This window comes from Schistocerca gregaria, chromosome 5 (genome assembly GCF_023897955.1).
Source record: "Schistocerca gregaria isolate iqSchGreg1 chromosome 5, iqSchGreg1.2, whole genome shotgun sequence".
Classification (NCBI taxonomy): domain Eukaryota; kingdom Metazoa; phylum Arthropoda; class Insecta; order Orthoptera; family Acrididae; genus Schistocerca; species Schistocerca gregaria.
Genome location: NC_064924.1, coordinates 54,800,622 through 54,821,577, shown reverse-complemented (window position 1 = coordinate 54,821,577; position 20,956 = coordinate 54,800,622).

The following is a 20,956-nucleotide window of genomic DNA, read 5'->3' as shown; positions in this document are numbered from 1 at the left end:
AAAGTTTTTCATATCGTCCGCTGTAAGGTAGTGGAAACGGCAACTCGATAAATTAGTTCGGTTTGTACAGCTAGGAGTAGTGGGCAACATTCAGGGATATGACAGGAAAGCTCATTTTAAGCAAAAAAAATGATATGGACATATGCCTTATTGTGAATACTTCCCGAGATAGAACACATTTAATGATGTTTTTTTGTGTGTGTGGGGGGGAGGGGGGGGGGGAGGGACGAGACCAGACTGCGATCTCATCGGTCGCATCGGATTAGGATTGTGTGTCTTACACACCCAGATTCTATGACGTTTTATTTTAGCCTAACGTACCTCGTCGCTTTTAACCCCTTTGTTCCGGATGTCCTTCCGCCATAGGAACAGGAGTCGATCCAAAATTGAGCCCTGTGGAAATCCCTTTGCAAATTTCTCCTAGTTGCTACAATTTTCTACGTTCCTACAGTTGTTCGAATTATTCAGTGTGAGTTTCTGCATTGCGTCTGTTAATTGTGACTCATACCTGTTGTATGTGAATAAATAACAGTATACATCAAATGTGTTCTGTCTTGAAAACCATTTGGAACAGAGCACCTGCGTTTCTTTTTCTTTTTTTTCTTTTTTTTTTTTTTAATGAGCGTTCCCTCCATATCCCTGAATACTGACCATTGCTTCTAGGACTAAGAATTTTGTACGACCTGTCATAGTTGCCGCCCACTGTGTGGGAATAGTCATTTCATCATAGCTCAGAACACAATGTAGTGAGACAGAAAGTCGTTGCAGTTCGTATGGGGCATTCTTAACTAGACACTATACAGTTGCTTACAGTGCGTGTACACGGATGAAAGTGAAAGGTTTTAGGGCGACGCCAGGAGATGCGCTGTAGAGTGTAATCTCTGCGTTCAGTAACAAATTAGAGTTGGTCAACAAGTATCACCGAACCGAAGAGCTGTCGTTTTATTTCCGCCGCTCGGTTGCTGTGTCCGAGGTATGGCAGAACACATTGAAACAGACGTACATCTGCCTGTGTTTGAGGACGGACCTGGCGCCCGCTGAAAGCGTCGGTCATCACAAAGGTGTTACAAGCCAACAGCGAAAAATAACGGTAATTCTGCTCGCGGCGAAAGCCGTCCGTCCGCGCGTTTGTTTTGTCGCCCGCTAACACAACACGTCCGTTGTTTCTCTCCTCTGTCCGCAGGCGCGCGCTATTGGCGCAGAACAAACGGCTAGCTTCCCGCGCAATTCAGGGAAAGCGTCAGAGGCAATACACAGGCCACGCAGACAGAGACAGCGGCCTGCGTAAACTACAGCCGCCAATCAGCGGGCGACGGCTTGTACTCCACCCACGCACACCAGCTGCGCTCGCGGTGTCGTTCTTAAAGAAATACGCACGACTTACATCTCTTAAACAGCCGATTCGCTTCATGCTCAACCGGTCAACATGAACGGCAAAAATATTTTCTCGATCTTTTACAATAATATTACAGAAATTCCCTTTGGCTTTTCGCAGACTATGCTCGTAAATGAGGGGCATGAACCTAGAAGGAGCATACAGTATTTCTTTAGTTGCACTGTAAACATATTTTTAACTTATTCAGCCATTATGTTATCGTTAGACATTTAAAAATAAATCCAAATATCGATATACATGTACACTTGCAACTGTATTCTGTTTATCACTGAAGTGCATGCAAAGAGTACTTCCCATTCTAGCACTTATAAGTGTATCTACCCGTTCCATTAAAGCACGGAGCGCGGAAATGACGACTGATTAAATGCCTCTTTGCGTTCTGTTATTGGTTTGGTCTTGTTAGGTGGGGGAGGGGAGGGGGATGGGTGCACGTAACGGATCAGAATATATTTTCAAATTCCTCACTTATGAAAGGATTTTTTTTACCTCTGTCTTTATACATATGCCAGTTCAGGTTATTTAGGACTTTAGTAACGCTTTCCTGTAAGTCAGGCAAAACTATAATCGTCCTGAGGTTAAAGCTCTCCTGTCCGTATTTGGTTACAAATAGGTTGATATCTTTCTGTAAAACAGATTTTTTTTAATGAAATTGTTTTCACTCACAGTTTATCTGCAACTGTATGGATGTTAACGTAGAAGAGTTATTTACTTCGCAATTCACAACTGGGAATGTAGTGCTGAATGGAACCGACACCATGAATCCTGCAGGTCTGCCCAAAATCCAGAAGAGTACGAAGGTGTGGAGATCTCTTCTAACAGCACGTTGCAAGGCATCCCAGATTAGCTCAATGTTCTTGTCTCGGTAGTTTTTCGACCAGCCCAGCGGAAGTGTTCAAATTCAAAAGACTGTTCCTGGAACAACACGGTAGCAAATCTGGACGTGTGGGGTATCGCACTGCCCTACCGGAATTTCCCAAGTTCGTTGGACTGCACAATGGACACGAATGGAGGTACGCCATCACACAGGATGCTTACGTACGTGTCACCTGTATCTAGAGGTATCAGGGGTCCCATATCACTCCAGCTGCACACGCCCCACAACATTACAGAGCCTCCGCCGTCAACTTGAACAGTCCCCTGCTAACATGCAGGGTCCATGGATTCATGAGATTGTCTCCATACCAGTACACGTCCATCCGATCGATACAATTTGAAACTCGTCCGACTAGGCAACATGTTCCCATTCATCAACAGTCCAATATCGGTGTTGACGGGCCCATGCGAGACGTAAAGCTTTGTACATGAGCAGGCCTTCGGCTCAGAAAGCCCATGTCGATGAAGTTTAGTTCAATGGTTCGCACGCTGACACTTGTGATGGCCCAGCGTCGAAATCTGCAGCAATTTGCGGAAGGGCTGTATTTCTGTCACGTTGAACGATTCTCCTTAGTCGTCGTTGGTTCCGTTCTTGCAGGATCTATTTCCGGCTGCAGCGATGTCGCAGATTTGATGTTGTACCGATCTCCTAATACTCACGGTACACTCCATCGCTGCCTCGGAGATGCTAGTGCGCCGACTGTAACACCACGTTCAAACTCACTTAGATCTGGATAACATGCCACTGTAGCAGCAGTAACCGACCTAACAACTGCGCCAGACATTTCTTGTCGTATATAGGCGTTGTCGATCGCAGCGTCGTATTCCGCCTGTTTACATGTCTTTGTATTTGAATATGCTGGCCAATACCAGTTTCTTTAGCGCTTTACTGTATTTCCCTTCGTATTGGTGATTTCACTGATAATAACGACCTGGTATAATCTAAACACATGTTCGTGTAAGGAATTTAGAAACTAACATTATACTTCTAAAGAACACAGCAAATATAAATACAAGAAGTAATAAACACAATCAGAACAAAGCCAATAAAAAATAAATGTTTCCCGATCTATATGTTTTCGGTGCTGTTTTGCAAATCGTCCCTGGATATTATGAGATACTGACATTTCTCCATTTTTACCCTCAATAAAAACCAGCTGACCAGTTTGAATGCAAAAGAAACAAGGGTGCAGTTCATAGTGCAGTGTAATGTGGGGGAAAACCGCAAATTGGCATTCATAAGAAGAAGAACAACAGCAAAAATGCAACAGGAGCGTAATATGTAATAAATAGTCCACGCAACCTGCCACTGGTGGTGTCTTGCAGAAAATGAAGGCGAAACGTGTATGGCACTAAAATTATGTGTTATTCAGTTGCTGTCAGACGGTCCATAAATAAAAATTATCAATATACCTCAAAGTTTTGTACATATATCTTATTACCGCATCCTATGAAATTTCTAGATTTTTATGTTAATTAAAGCAACTGTTTTGACTCGCAGTGCATGATCTGAAGTCATATTGAACTTAATGTTGAACAGCGCACGCAACACACAATCTTCCACAAAAAATTCGCCATGTCCATGCCTCGTCGTCTTTCGGCACTTTTGCCTACTTATGGGGCCCCTACACCATGTGAGGCAGGGTTTCCAGGTTCTTTGGCTCTCCATTGTATGATATATTCTGTCTGTCAGAGTAATTATGTAAGTCGCTGTGAATCCCAAAAGCTAGAGCAATATTATACAGTGATTTGTTCGAGTTCTTCGTAAACAAGCTCCTTTTTACACCAGCACGTTACTATTGCAGCGAAATCTGCCATCTCCAACAGCTACGGTTGAATGTATTTGATCATTTGATTTCATATCACCGCGAATTGTTACATTTAGAAATCAAAATGGTTCAAATGGCTCTGTGCACTATGGGACTTAACATCTGAGGTCATCAGTCCCCTAGAACTTAGAACTACTTAAACCTAACTAACCTAAGGACATCACACATATCCATGACTGTGGTAGGATTAGAACCTGCGACCGTAGCGGTCGCATGGTTCCAGACTGAAGCGCCTAGAACTACATTCAGATATCAGGTAATTACAAATAAGCTGCTGGTGTTCAGAGTGTTGCATTGTGGGCTGTGTGCATCGCAGGACGCTGAAACGTAGTAGGTACGTTTATTAATCGGTGAGCTCGTGGAGTATGCTGATAAAAATAATAGTTCCACTATCTGCCACCTGGTGAAAATGTGGCGCTGTAAGACGTCAGAGTGCGACGTGCGTGCAGGAAAAGTGAAGGAACTATCAACTAAATGAAAACGGTGGTTCTGTCACGTTTATTAGTATATTGTTAGAATTTACAATATGTATTCAGTATAGCCTTCCGATTGAGCAACATGTTGAATCCTTTAAAGTGCTCGCAGCATAACCGGTGTAATCAGAACGATATGTTGTCTTACGCTATCCTTCAGATCAGGAAGAGTCCTGATGCATACGTGATAGGAAAACATGGAAATTTGTGGTTAGATCTTATGGGACCAAACTGCTGAGGTCATCGGTCCCTAAGCTTAAAGACAACGTAATTTAACTTTAAGTAACTTGCGCTAAGGACATCACACACCCATGCCCGAGGGAGGACTCGAACCTCCGACGAGGGGGTGGGGGTGGGGTGTGAAGCCGCGCAAACCGTGACGAGGCACCCCAAACCGCACGGCTACCCCGCGTCGCATCATCCCTGATAGATGCGATCTTTCAGATTTCAAGCCACATGGATGTAGACTGGGGGATGTGGATGGCCATACACCTTGAAATTGCCTAGAGATGATGCTGCCGTTACTGAAGGTTTCTCGAAGCAAATCTTTCACCTAGCAAGCGACATGTATTGTCTCCCAGCATTGCATGAAAATAGTGGTATGGACACTGTTGTGTTTGTACAGACCTGGAAACAAGAGTTGAACAAGAAGGTACTTGTAACGTGCAGATGTCACTGTAGACCTACCGTGACCAGGAGGTGTCATCTCCTCGAAGAGAAACGGATCCAGAATGAAGGAGCTTGTGAAACCCACACAGTCACCTAAGCTGAGTTCAGTGGATATTCCTGCACAGTATGTGTCGAAGTAGGATCCCACATATGACAGTTCTGTGCATTAACAGCACCGCGCACAGTAAAATGTGCCTCGTCTTTCCAAAGAACATTCCCTGGCCGTATGTAACTAATTTCCAGCAATGCCAAGAAAGGAAGGGCAAAGTAATGTCGTTGCAGCCTACCTTTGTGCTTCTTTCGGTGTACATTCTACATTATAAATCTTGTAAGGATACCAGTGTAATAGACGCCGCTAAATCTTTTGAGGTATAGATCAGTGGAGAGACAATTCTCGTGACGCAGCTCGAACACTGGCTGCAGAACTTGAGACATGTGCTGCACCATCGGCTCCAGCTACATCAGGTTCCTCAGCAACTGTCACGGGACTGGGCCTCCACCGTCTCCCGGCTGCATCAAATAATTTACCTGTTCCTTCAAATTTCTTCATGATATTCATCAACTCAGTTATTGATAGGGACCTCTTCGCAGCTGTTTCTGTCGGCAATATTCCACAATGAGAAGCTGCTATTGCTGCCATTCTGGTAAAACAACTTTTCCAGCAGTGCATAGGCTCTTTTTCTCAGTATCCACTGCGGATCGAAAGGGGAACATCAACTTTCTTCTTCCTTAAGACTAACAGTCACTTCACAAAAGAAATCAACATGCGTCAACAAGCTACAACAGGGCACTGACGTCAAATTAGAAAAAAAATCGCATTCTGACTGGTTTCAGCGCCGTATTTTCAGCATATTCCGTGAGCAACCGGTTAATTAACATACGTAAGACGTTTCAGCGGCGTGCTGTATATACAGCCCGCACTGCAGCACCGACGGTTTATTTATAACCAGCCGGTATTACAAAAAATGCTTGATTCCAATTAAGAGACATGGATTTTGACGTCGTAGGATACCACGTTTCTGCGTTTTGGAAGTGAACTATTTGTCCACATCAGAATATTTAAGGCATTTGGCCAGTCTCTCTGAATTTTGAAACCCTGTTATGATTTGACTGAATATTTCTATTGCTTTTTCCGATAGTACTTAATTTAAAAGAACTGTGTTATCTGCGAACACAGGGAGCACTATTAATTTTTCCCGCTGTTTAATTAATACATCATGAACAGGAAATTTACAAACTCACTGATGTAAGCACGTATGAATTTATTTCTACATCCATTAGATGTACACTACCGAAGACAAAATTTTCTGCGCTCCCTACAGAAGAAATCCTCAGTCTCGTCGTAAATTTCTTGTTACCTCTGTATGAACACTCTTTGGCTAAAGAGCCTTAAATTGTTTTCGGAAGCCAAGTAAAATGGCTCTGAGCACTATGGGACTCAACTGCTGTGGTCATTAGTCCCCTAGAACTTAGAACTACTTAAACCTAACTAACCTAAGGACATCACACACATCCATGCCCGAGGCAGGATTCGAACCTGCGACCGTAGCAGTCGCACGGTTCCGGAATGCGCGCCTAGAACCGCGAGACCACCGCGGCCGGCAGGAAGCCAAGTATCTACCTACAATTTGATCGATGCTATTCGTGTTTTTGTGTAAGCAAAGCACGGCTTGGGCGATGCATGACGAGTGTTTCCGGAAATGATGGTGGCAGAAATTTAATGTGAGTAAAGAAAACAGTCACCAATAGGGAAAAACTGGTTATTTTTTTGCATCACGTATTTGTAGTCACTAAAATCTCAGACAATCGGACTGAAACGATTTTAATATGTTTTCCATAAAGTATGAATAAAACGACACTGAATAATTAGAATCAGACAATCAAATTATAGCTAGAATCAAATGAACCTGCCGTCATCGGTAAATATTTGCGATGCGTAATGAAGCAACGAGACGAATCTATCTGAAATCCAGTTAGATACGATAATTATAAATTATGACGCTGCAGATTATGCGCAGTTAGTAACACGAAAATGCTTATTGTGGATTTGTAGGAATTAAATTGCAAATCGTTATTCCTAGCCAATAACACTGTGTTATCACCGTTGTTGATGTTTTTTTATGAACTTCTGTATAATGAGCTCTTCCAGACGTTTCTATGCACTGAGGCCTTCATATATATATGTATCCACGTTGTTCTTGCGTGTTTTAGAGTGTCATATTCCCAAATTGCATTGGCTTGTTAGTCCTGTCTTATCACTTGGATTCCAGTAATGAACATCATGGATTCATCTACCGAAGTATCTGCCTCATGCGTGACATGCTTGCTTTCCTTTATTTTCACGACGGTCGTAATTACGCTTTCGTCTTTAGTCTATTCAGTGGTGCATTTATCAGTTTTACTGTCTGTCCTAGATATTCTTAGTATGCCTTATCTTATCCATTACAGGGGCACCAGCTGCATCTCAGAGCCCATTGGCGGGACGCATATCGACCTACACACACACTCTCACACTGAACTCATGATCGCAAGTGAAAATGATGCAGATGTGGCACTTAACTGGGCGACCACTGACTAACGCCGAAATCTCCGTGAGAGTTTTCGCGGGGGTAATCATCTACGAAAACTATAGCGAAATGCAAGAAGCCTCACAGAGTTTCCATATCTGGCGCAGGGACTGGCAGTTGACACCGGACGTAAAAAGAAAACACGGAAAAAACCATTGTTATTTCATCACACTGTTGATGATAAGGAACTGAAAAGAGTAACAACTACAGAATTGAATAAGATTAGCCCGGAGCAATCTAAACTGTAATGGAAATACAAAATAGTTGCATGAAGAGCCGGTTCTATGCTGATATTCATTAAAATAATCGTAAGTGTAATACATCTAGGAAGGAAGTATCTCAAAAAACAGTCGCTCGACCGAACTTTGGGTACCTGGTCAGCCTTCGTCCCTTAGCAGCTGGGGTTAGAAGGATTCCAAGAGCGTACGTACCACGATCAATAATGCAACACATTAGTTGTTCTCAAATACAGCTCGGAAAATTTCGACGAAAAGCAGGAATGTTATACTGCACCAGAGGCTTCCTGAAACTCATTTTTCCCATTTAAGCGCCATTTCCAAGTGGAAGAGGAAAGAGTGACAGAAATATCGTCCACCACGAACTTGCAATAGCCCCCCACACGTACTAAATCCTGAGAAATGCCTCAGTTTAGCCGGTGAATCCGTAGATGGTGGTGTAACCTGTGTACAGTATAACTGACAATACGTTTATAGGCCGTTCGGTGAGGCCGTGCGGTTCTAGGCGCTTCAGTCTGCGTGACCGCTACGGTCGCAGGTTCGAATCCTGCCCCGGCATGGATGTGTGATGTCCTTAGGTTCGTTAGGTTTAAGTAGTTCTAAGTTCTAGGGGACCAATGACCACAGATGTTTAGTCCCATAGTGCTCAGAGCCATTTGAACACTTTTATACCCGAATTTTGCAATAAAAATTAAGACTCACTGAGCTGCTACGTAGAAAATTTCCTGTTCTGTGGAGATTCTGTCGTACTTTAATGTCCCCTTACAGAGATCTAGTAGCGACGTCATATTCTGAAAGTGCTATACTACTCTTCATGTTTTACCTCATGGAGCGGGAAGAAGCTTTTTGTGCAAATAATTTTTACACGGGATGCCATTATGGGGCATTTTATTTAAACACCGTGTAATGAACTTGTTTATGCTGATTATAAGCTAACTATTACCGGTACGAGAGCATAGTACACTGCATTACTAGATTGGAAGGCATCTTATCGAGGACAGCCGACTAGGGTGCAATTTCGTATACTCCATCAATTCATCTGTGTCCTCTGTGGCTCAGATAGGTAGAGCGTCTGCCATGAGGGACTGACGACCTTAGCAGTTAAGTCCCATAAGATTTCACACACGTCTGCCATGTAAGCAGGAGATCCGCGTTCGAGTTCCAGTCCGCGAACACATTTTCAACTATCCCCATCGAGGGATATCAACAACATCTGTCGTCACCTGAGGATTCAGTTAATTATTATTTAATTATATTTTACTTCACTGTATATGCGCAAGTAAATATTGTAAAGTCTTTCGCCACAAAGTGTGGTGTTTAGGCTTCTGAAGTCGATGGTAAGCGAAGATCGTATGAAAGCTGCGATCTAGCAGCTTCATAACGAGGTACTCGTTTTACTTTGCTAGGGGAGCCTCTTGGACAGCCGCTATCCCTGGAAATGGCCCGCTGTTTTAGAAGCCCGGCGTGCCAGGTCGGGTTGACGGAGGAAATTGAGAAGATCCAAAGAAGAGCGGCGTGTTTCGTCACAGGGTTATTTAGTAACCGTGATAGCGTTACGGAGATGTTTAGCAAACTTAAGTGGCAGACTCTGCAAGAGAGGCGCTCTGCATCGCGGTGTAGCTTGCTCGCCAGGTTTCGAGAAGGTGCGTTTCTGGATGAGGCATCGAATATATTGCTTCCCCCTAATTATACCTCCCGAGGAGATCACGAATGTCTAATTAGAGAGATTAGAGCGCGCGCGGAGGGTTTCCGGCAATCGTTCTCCTCTCGAACCATACGCGACTGGAACAGAAAAGGGAGGTAATGACAGTGGCACGTAAAGTGCCCTCCGCCACACACCGTTGGGTGGCTTGCGGAGTATAAATGTAGATGTAGATGTAGATGCGGTGCACGCCGTAGCGTGACTGGCATTGAAACAGGGGGGTCGCGCTAATTCGATATTCGCAGCACAGTGCAGCCCAGTAGCTGCGGGTCAGCGCGCGCGCACGTGAAGTAAACACAGGTCGGCGAACGCGCCAGAGATTTACTGCCAGCGGCAGAGATTTACGCAGCTGGAGAGTCGTTTCCCGCCTACGACGACAGCGGCGCCTCTGTCGCTGCGACGGACGAGCGCCATACGTTCTCCCGACACTCTTTTTCGCGGAACTTCATTCTTCTCCTGCAGTTATGTTAACACAGAACAAAAACACTGAAGATTTAACAGTGTTTAACAATGTAGCAACCAGAAACCTCCCCATCTATGCTACCAGGGTATAAATGGAAACGCTGTATCTGCTCATAGAAATACATTGGTAACCACTGAAATTTACAGATTAACAGTCACCTGGATGCCTCATGTGGTCTGCCACAGCTGTTCGTAATGAAAGACCACTAGTCGTTAAATATTTTCTTCAATGTCTGATCTAGTTAACGTTGCGAGGATGTACTTCTATCACTGTTCCGTAATTGTCGAAGATAATAACTTTTTGTTTTCTTTGGAGCATATATTAGACTTTTACGAGACTTGTCAATAAATAGTGCCACACAAATTTTCCCAGAACATATTGATTGTTAGGAGCTACAATATGGTGACAGTATCGGTCAACATTTATTTTACAAATAATATTTTACTGAATAGTGTCAATCACCTTCTACGGCCTGAGGCCAGCTTCTGTAAGAGCACGTATTCCTTATCGATGACAGCTCCTGTCCTGTGTTCTTATCCACGTTTTCACTCCACGAATTACGCTCTCATCATCATCTTCAAAGTATGTACCACGTACAGAATCATTAAGTGGTCCAAGTAGCTGAAAATCAGAGGGTGCCAGTTTTTATGTACTCATATACGGGCTGGACGAGGCAATGATTTCCAACCCAATTTGGCGATGTGTTTCTGGTTTATGAGACTTGTATGTGGGCATGCCTTATTCTCTTGCAGTAAGATTTCTTTTGGATTTTTGTCATACCAAAGCAATTCGGAAACGGTTATTGAGTTTGTTTAGTGTCATCACATACGCCTCTGAATTAATGGTTGACTCCTTTGGCCACGTATCCGTGAGAGTGATGCCATCACATTCGAAAAGACTATAATCATTACTTTCAGAGATGAGGGAGCTGCCTTGAATTTCTTGTTGTTTGGTGACTGCGGTGGTGGCACTCTGTGACTATCTTTTTGTATGCCGCTCAAATACTTCTAGGTTTCATCACCTGGAACGATCCATGTCAGGAAGGCCTCTTTACTGCCCCAGAACTGCTTTAACAGTCGATATGAAACGACTTTCCTTTGAATCTTGTGATCTGTTGTGAGAATTCATCGAACACGCATTCAGCACACCTTTGAATAGCGAAAAGTCTGACTTTACGTACGCACTTCCAATGTCTATCGGTAGCTGTGGAGTCAACCGCACGTTATGATGAGCCAGTCCACGTGATATATCACGTTTGCAAAGATTGTTGCGAGGTGGCCGATCATCGAGTCAGTTTCCGAACTCGCTGAACCTTTAATTCTCTTTAACCGTCAACCAAGTACTTCTGGCAACAGTATCATTACAATACATAGCACACAAACTTTTATCAATTTCATCACAGTACATTTTTCCACAACCAAAAATTCAGACCCATCACGTTGTCTGTAACGAAGTTCTTGAGTGGACGCCAGTTTGATGGATCACTACGGTTCTACCATCAGTCGTAATTGTTGGAAACTTCTCCACCTAAAGGTAGTACCCCAGGAGGAAAGGTCAGTGTTCAGAGATAGGGCAGGAACTATCACCCGAAGCAAAAAGGTCTAGTAATGCAGGTATGGGCTCTAAAATGCTTACCTTAAGAGCTATGAGCATTTGTTCATCTTCGATACCGTGAAACTATCTCTTATGTTGCAAGTTCTCTGCTTTCCATATGTTTCGAAGTGGTAGCGTGGACCAAAACGAGGAAAAAATCACCAGCAAACATGGGCTGTAAAATGCACTTCTTAAGAACTGTGAGCATTTGTCCATCTCCACCACTGCGGAACAAATCTCTTCTGCTGAACAAGTGCTGATAGCTCTTAAGTTATGCATTTTTGAACTATTAAATAGACTCTTTTGCCTCGGACGATCGTACCTGTTATATCCTTGAACACTGACCATTCCTCCTGAGACACCCTATACAGGGTGTTACAAAAAGGTACGGCCAAACTTTCAGGAAACATTCCTCACACACAAATAAAGAAAATATGTTATTTTGACATGTGTCCGGAAACGCTTAATTTCCATGTTAGAGCTCATTTTAGTTTCGTCAGTATGCACTTTACTTCCTCGATTCACGGCCATGATTTCCTACCTGTGCTGCTAGAACATGTGCCTTTACAAGTACGACACAACATATGGTTCATGCACGATGGAGCTCCTGCACATTTCAGTCGAAGTGTTCGTACGCTTCTCAAAAACGGATTCGGTGACCGATGGATTGGTAGAGGCGGACCAATTCCATGGCATCCACGCTCTCCTGACCTCAACCATCTTGACTTTCATTTCTGGGGGCACTAGAAAGCTCTTATCTACGCAACCCCGGTACCAAATGTAGAGACTCTTCGTGCTCGTATTGTGGGCGGCTGTGATCCAATACGCCATTCTCCAGGGCTGCATCAGCACATCAGGGATTCCATGCGGTGGAGGGTGGATGCATGTATCCTCTCTAACGTAGGACATTTTGAACATTTCCTGTAACAAAGTGTTTGAAGTCACGCTGGTACGTTCTGTTTCTATGTGTTTCCATTCCATGATTAATGTGATTTGAAGAGAACTAATAAAATGAGCTCTAACATGGAAAGTAAGCGTTTTAGGACACAAGTCCACATAACATATTTTCTTTCTTTGTGTGTGAGGAATGTTTCCTGAAAGTTTGGCCGTACCTTTTTGTAAGACCCTGTATATTATCGGTTATAAAAATGGGACATTTTTTATTGAACGCCCTTTGTAATTTGTGTGCCAAAGAAAAGCATGCAAAACTACCACTCTGTTTTAGTCGATGTAAACCGATTCATCGTAATCTTGTATTAATACCGCTGAGATCACTACCGTAATGTATCGGATAATGCAAGAACGAAAGCAGAGTACCGTAGCTTAGCGATATGTAGGACCGCCCCTTTCCATCGACACTATGACTGACAAGTCTAACAGCTTCACGTGCGGCGACGTACGGCTCCTGGTGACGACACATCCTCACCATTTGTCATCCAGTTTTGGGATATTTCCACACATTTGTGGCACCATGTGTCTTATATTAAATTACATTTCTCAGCGTCGTCCAATTCGCTTGGGGGCTTTTTAAACGTTAATAAGAATCACGCTGTATGTTTGTCTTCAATCTTGAAAGCCCATGTTTCTCATTTTTCTATTACTCATTTAAATTCGAACCAACAGTGAGTTGCATTTGTATGACCTGGAGTCATAGGTCACTAAACCTAGTAACATGTACCTAAAAGGATGCAGTCGTCTGAGTGTGTAGCTCAAAGATCCTCCTATTTTGTTTCTTGCATGGAGACCACCAAATACGATCAGAAAGCAAAAGAAAGTTATTCCGCACCTGCGCCCACATAAGAATTTATTAGATGTTGCCCATGGAGAAGGACAAAATGAAATGACCCCAAAACTATTTCAGCTGTACATTTCCAAACTATAGTGAGATAAAGACCATTGACAGGTTGATCAGTAAACAGTTTCTCCTTTATTCCACTAAAGCTTTAATCGTAGATTCTGTAGTCGGACAATGCAATCTTATAGGATAAATGAGGTACTACATTAAGCAAACCTCTTAGAACGTGTAATTCCTAAAATAATGTTATACGAGTTACGGAAAGCGAGACCTCTCAAAGTTGAAATCGTTTGCTTTTCATCTTAGTCTGAGGCGGTAGCTTCCTGTTTCAGACACTGTCAGTAAAAAACTTAAGGCTTATAACTAGAAATAAGTAAGTAAATCTGAATCACGTGTGTTCTGACGCATACTCTTACGTTGACTAATAGAAGATGGACGATTCAGAAGCCAGGAACATGCAATTACACGTAAATTGTGTACTCTATGACTCTAGTAGTACACCTAGGTAGTTTAGACAGGATCACTTTAATGTCCAAGCGACGCAAGGCCACTCTTGGAACGTCAAAGTGCGAGAGGCGCCAGAGACGCCCCTAGTGCAAAATTTGCACGCATTAATAGAGGTTAGAACCCATTACCAAGTCCATTTGATTTACATGTACTCTTAATTGTGTCTTGCCAAGAGTCCAGGAAACCATAGGTCGAGACGAGGGTTGGGAGAGCGGAGGGTCTGTAACAAATGGTGACAGTGATGTGGAAAAATACAAGCAGGCAGTGCCAAATGATATGCTGCTTGTGTGGAAAAATGTTCTCGAAGCGATCCTGGGTACAGAGATCGCTACTGAACCTGTTTGGCGTTCCTGAATGTGGATTTGGAAGCCTAGGTCGTATCCTAGTTTTCATTAACTCTGTGTCTCTGTCAAAATATAAATTAACCTACAGCCAACATGAAAAATTTTACAATGATGACACAGGAGCAGCTGTGAGTAACTGGATCGGGAGAGAACGAAGCTCATTAGATAGCTGTCACAACGAACATCATCACATCCTGTCCACAAAACCTCTAGAAAGGGAGAAAAAAAAGTCAGGCAACTGCGCATTTTATACGAAGATAAGTATCTCGATCTCACGTAAAAGCTGAAAATGTATGCACATAGACTCAGTGACACATTCAATCCCACCGACGGAGTTAACGATGTTCAGTACAGTAATTTTACAGTGTTTTCCAGCCCATCATTACATGTGGTGCCCACAACATTTCATACTATATTTTTAACATTATGTACGAATCTTAAATAAATCAATAACCTAATAAAATGTGCAAACCTGTCTTCAATCACAAATATAAAAATCTCTCTAACTTTGCTGTATCAACAAAACACGGAAAATTCACAACTGAAGTTATAATAACTTGTAATTTCCACTTCAAATTTCGTGAACCACTGTAACCCACAGAAGTATCTCTCTCCGTGATTTGTCATCGTGTGCACTTCGTATCGCCTCCCCGATCCTAAAGAAGCTCGTTGATCAAATAGAATCTAAAATGATAAATATGTTCTGTGTCTACCAAACAAATGTGAAAACTGCGAGCTGTGAAAATCAATTGGGATGCACTGTGAGACTAAAAGACCTGGAATTACATTTAGATATGGTTAATGTTGAACTAAGAAACTTCGGTGATCAGCAACTTAAATATATCTCTCCATCTTGCACTGAAGACGAAAAATGCAAACAAACTACCACGTAACACGCAAAACGTCAACAGCTGTGTAAAACATACGTACTGCAGATAACATACTGCTATTTGTTGGTATCATTATGTGTTTTACCTTCCATAATCAGAATACAGTGGTAACAATGATACTAATAATAAAGGTAACACACATCAATAAGTGTATGATATTGTCCGCCTAATTAACACCGTAAATTCCTCGCCAGTGAGTAGTGACGTCTGAGAGAAATACATGGTGGCAGTACAGACGGATATCAGATGTGCGGATGATATTGATTGGTCTAGGGGGAAACAAGGAATAATCCGGTAAAGCTACCAAATGAGATGGAGGAAGGAAAACAAAATAGACAGAGATGAGGAAAAAGTCTAGTGTTGATAATAATTAAAAATTGTTGGTTCGCTGTAGGACAAACAGAAAAGAGCTGGCCTTTCTCAAAAGGAGAATAACCCAATGATTAGAGGTAAAGCTTTAATCCTATTTTGAAAAGAGAATGGTTTTGTGTGAGACGTAAGTGATATGGTATTGTATTGTATACTATAAAACTGGGGACCTAGAAACGCAGAGAGGCTTCGTCGCCGCCATAGTCCGCAGTGGTATACAACCCCACAACAGGCTACAGCAGTCCACTCAATTACCCTCCTCCCCCCCCCCCCCGCCCCTTCCGGGAACGTCTCACACCAGACGAGTGTAACCCCAACGTGTGCGTGGTAAAGTGATGACGGTGTATGCGTACGTGGAGACAGTGTTTGCAGCAATCGCCCACATAGTGTAACTGAGGCGGAATTACGGGAACCAGCCCGCATTCGCCGAGGCAGATGGAAAACCGCCTTAAAAACCATCCACAGGCTGACCGGCATACCGGTCCTCGACGCTAATCCGCCCGGCGGGTTCGTGCAGGGGACCGGTAAGCCGTCCAGCCCGGAAAGCAGTGCGTTAGACCGCACGGCTAACCGGGCGGGCAAGTTGTTCCAGAAACGTGTGGTAGAAAAGGAGAAGAAGATAGGGTGTCGTGTTATGCAAAGACACTGCCAAGATTGTAAACATATCAGTCCTTGTACCGCATTCATGGAATGATGGCGGGTATTTGACATGCCAGAAGGGACTAAGAAACTGATAACACTGAGCGTCTGAAGATCACGAAGCATCTAACCTAACCAAACACAGGAAGGGCTGACGTAAAGTAACAACCGAATGTTAAACGCAAGCATTTATACCTAGCTCCAGTAGTCTGATGTTTCCAATATTTGTGCCGTAATTTTGGAAATGATTGTCTCAATTTATTGTACCATCCGTACCGGATTCAAGTTGGCTGTCGGTAGGGACCTTGTAGTCAACGGTAGTTTAAAACCCTCCTCTTCCTTCTTTCATTGTGTCAGACCCTTAACAACAAACATATGTAGGAACACTCTTTGGAGCCCACGTAGGGAAGTAGACGAACAGGAGACCACCCATGCAAATCCATAATTGCAAACTTATAACAAATCACATCACGTCGCGTCTACGAGTTAGTACTGCGCTGGATGCTGAGCACTTAAAAATCGTACTCTGAGCGTTGACGTACCATCAGAAGCAGTGGCTAGTAGTGTAAATTTGGCCAGATGTTCTTCATTCTAAACTACGTTTCACCCATGACCGACAACACAGACATCGTACTGTTGATGACTGAGAACTTGTTACAAGTCGGACGAGTTTCGTTTCAAATTGCATCGAGCGGATGTACGTGTACGGGTATAGAGAAAACTTCATGAGTCCTTGAACCCAGGAGGTCAGCAGGGTACTGTTCAGGCTGGTGGAGGCTCTGTAATTGAGTGGGGAGCGTGCATTTGGAGTGATATGGGACCTCTGATACAACTAGATACGACTCTGACAGGAGACACGTACGTAAGCATCCTGTCTGATCACCTGCATCCAGTCATGTCCATTGTGCATTGCGATGGACCTGGGTAATTCCAGAGAACAATGCGACACCCCACACGTCCAGAATTGCTACAGTGTTGTTCCGGAAAACTCTTCGGATTTAAAACTTCCTCTTCCCACCAAACTCCCCGTACATGAACATTATTGAGTATATGCGGAATGCCTTCAACGCGTTGTTGAGTACAGATCTCCACTCCCTCGCACTCTTACAGGTGTATGGACAGCCGTGCAGGAATCATGGTGTCAATTCACTACATAACTACTTCAAACATTGGTTCAGTCCGTGCCACGTCGTGATGCGACACTTCTGCGTACTCTCGGCGGCCCTACATGATATTAGGCCTGTTTCTTTGGCTCTCTAGTGGAGTTCGCTCAAGTTAATCAAAATACTAGCTCCCGAATAACAACTTTTAGTATCAAAAGTGTATAACAATTCACAGTGAATATACATTAACAAGCTGCATTGTCAAAATGTAATGAAGTCACTATGTTCAATGTACTTACACCCCACGCTATCACTTTAATACTGACAATGCTCATAGGCCATACATGTTCTCACCACCACATTCCCCCAAGAACAGCGACCAAAACGTCACGATGCACACTCTGCCATCTCACCTATCTCAAATGATTAATATCCCTACTCAAAAGAGTCACTGAATGCCTGATCAGTTTTTCAAATATATTTCTATACAGGTTCTCAAATATTCCGAATATGTTGTGTATATAACATGTTTGAACAGTGGAAACTAAATACCATCTTCTCGGCTACACATTGTAAAAATACTAACATTAAATTACACTTTACATTCTGCACTCACCTGAACAGCGGTTGCTAGTCAACTAATCAACTTTACTTTCTCTCGCCGGTTTCGATTACATTGTTGAAATACCCTCCTCATAAATGTTAATTCACGAAGTGCCTTTAAAATTAACATAAACAACAAAAAAAACCAGCATGAAAGATTCATGCAGGGGATGACTTTCAATCTGTAAGAACTCTTTGTTTTGGCACTCAGTGATAATAATATACTCCTACATTTTTATTTATTTGTAATAAATAGGTAATCAGTATGGCTGTACGTCAAATATGCTGATTTCAAGCGCTGACATAAGATGTATCCATCTGTAGCATGTCTGTAGCTTTTTTGCTGCTGTTAAAAAGAATTTCACATGATGGATCGAGTTCATCAGATCCATTTCTTACGTTATTGTCATTTAGTTTGTTTTATCTTCGTTAACAATGCTTTTAGCTTCGTGTATAAGGCCTAAGCTAACTTCCAGGAAGTAAAAGAGCCGTCTTCTTTTTCTTTCAGTCATTGCAGAAGTCTTTTTTTGCTCGTCATTTTTCCTATGTTGATTCTGTATCTCTAGTTTGTGTCAGGCGAGTATGTTTCCTCGTTAGAGAAGCGAATCTTGATGTCTGCAATGGCTGTTTTGTCGCCGTAGTGTGGTTATGCAGAAGGGCAAAGAGGTTTACTAACAGATAGAGACAGATGGGCATTTCGTATCGGGTAGCAGTAGTGTTAAGGGTAGCACTGTCACCCACGTCCGCAGCTCCTGGTCTAGTGGCGAGCGTTGCTGCCTCTTGATCAGGCAGTCCCGGGTTCGATTCCCGGCCAGGTTGGGGATTTTCTGTGCCCGGGGACTAGGGGTTTGTGTTGACATCATTTCATCATCATCATTCGTCACACTGGCTATATTGGATGGGGTAAAAAAGTTAGACTGTGCAGAAACTGGGACTTTGTTCGGTCGCTGATGACCGCGCAGTTGAGCGCCCCACAAACGAAACAACATCCTAAATTTTCCTTCCGGAGCGGGCGACCTCTGGTCAGTCGAATCGCTGAACACTCTTGTTTGAGTTCTTGATGATTCAGGTTGTAGCTCTTGTAGACGTTCCGAGAAGTGTATACAGGTATTCTAATGGTCTCGATATACTTGAACTCTGCTTTATAGTGATGTTTCAGGCTTTGAACGTGAGAAGAAAATTCTTCGTACTTCTTTTTGAGTATAATTTCTCATGTGTGCGAGTATTTGTGACATTTACTACTTTGTCGGTCGTTTCCGTATCACAGGCGGTGGTGAGCGAAGGAACCGTATTTTGTTATATTTTATCAGATCCTTCGATTTTCGACGTAGTAGATAAACTAAAGGGCTCTATTTGAGCTTGACCCGGTTTTGGGATTCCAAATTTCCCCTTTTTTTTACTGTCTTCGTAACTGAGTCATTGTTCCAGCCACGTTTTCGTATTTTTCTGTGGCATGATCGATCTCCTGTGTTTCCCTGGTCTTCTATAAATGTTCGCACCTTCAGTGCTTATCTAGAATATGGCTGGTTTTCCATTAAGATATGATTTTTGTGGATAAATTTTCGGGTTTTGCACTCCGTGAGTTCGTCAGTGTTCTAACATGTGTTCAGAAGATTATGTTGAGGTGCCTATTCGTATTTACCATAGGACTGTGCAAAGTGTCTTTACAAATTGAATATCTATCCGTCTAAATAAATTTCATCTCTTTTTTGATTTCCGATTTGATGACGTTCGTGATTTTAGCTCTCTACCAATGTGCTCATCTGTCTGCAGTAAGCGGCCTATGTGACCGATCGGTTTTAGGCGCTTCAGTCTGGAACTGCGCTGCTGCTACGGTCGCAGGTTCGAATCCTGGCTCGGGTATGGCTGTGTGTGCTGTCCTTAGGTTGGTTATGTTTAAGTAGTTCTAAGTCCAGGGGACTGATAACCTCAGATGTTAACTCCCATAGTGCTTAAAGCCATTTGAACCATTTTTTTGTCTGCAGTAGTTTCGCTAGATACGGTGGTGGGATAACTTCTTGTGTGAGCAATGTCGTTTTTGAGCCCACATTTAACCGTTTTCCTTAAATAATCCTCATATTTCCTTCCCCGTCACCGCATTACGAAGTAATGATTGAAACACATGTTTGAAGCAAGAGGGAGTACATTCCCCGCAATTTTATTTTTATGTTTAACATTATTATGAGGGCTGTTTGTTGTCTTAATTAGAGTGTTTACTGCGTTATGTCGACTTTGTTTCTGTTGGAATTCAAAATTAATTAGCTGTGTGAAGTCTTCAACAATACCTGGGTGTTCTGCTACATGTGCCGTGGTGGATTAGGCAGCATGATTAATATCTGCAACAGGATAAACGTAACAACAAAAAATATAGGAAAGACTGTATCTATAAATCGGATTATTCAAATTATGTGTTTTTTTAATTACTAATTCGTTAGCAGTTTGTACCAAACAAATAGTCTTTATATATATGAAGGTGGTATGTGTTCTTTCGGACATGTCCGAAAGAACAGATGCCATAGGTGACCATGCACCCCGTTACAATGAAATTAAGAATGAATGTAGTGCGTGACAATAAGTTGAGAATGTGGGTCTCAAAGGAGGCGTGCCAGAGAAGTCCCTGCAGTCGCACTATCCTCTGTGTCCTCGGTGGCTCAGATGGATGCCTGCACTATATCTGAGCGTGTTCGGTCAGAGAGCTGGTTGGCCTGTGTAATAATAAACTGAGTGGAAGGATCAACAAACGAGCTTTAACGGATGTCATGTGATGTCCGCAATGACCAAACACAACGATCAACAATGAGCGTCTGCTATGTAAGCAGAAGATCCCGCGTTCGAGTCTCGGTCGGGGCACACATTTTCAGCTGTCCCAATTGACTTATATCAACACCTGTATGCAGCTAAGGGT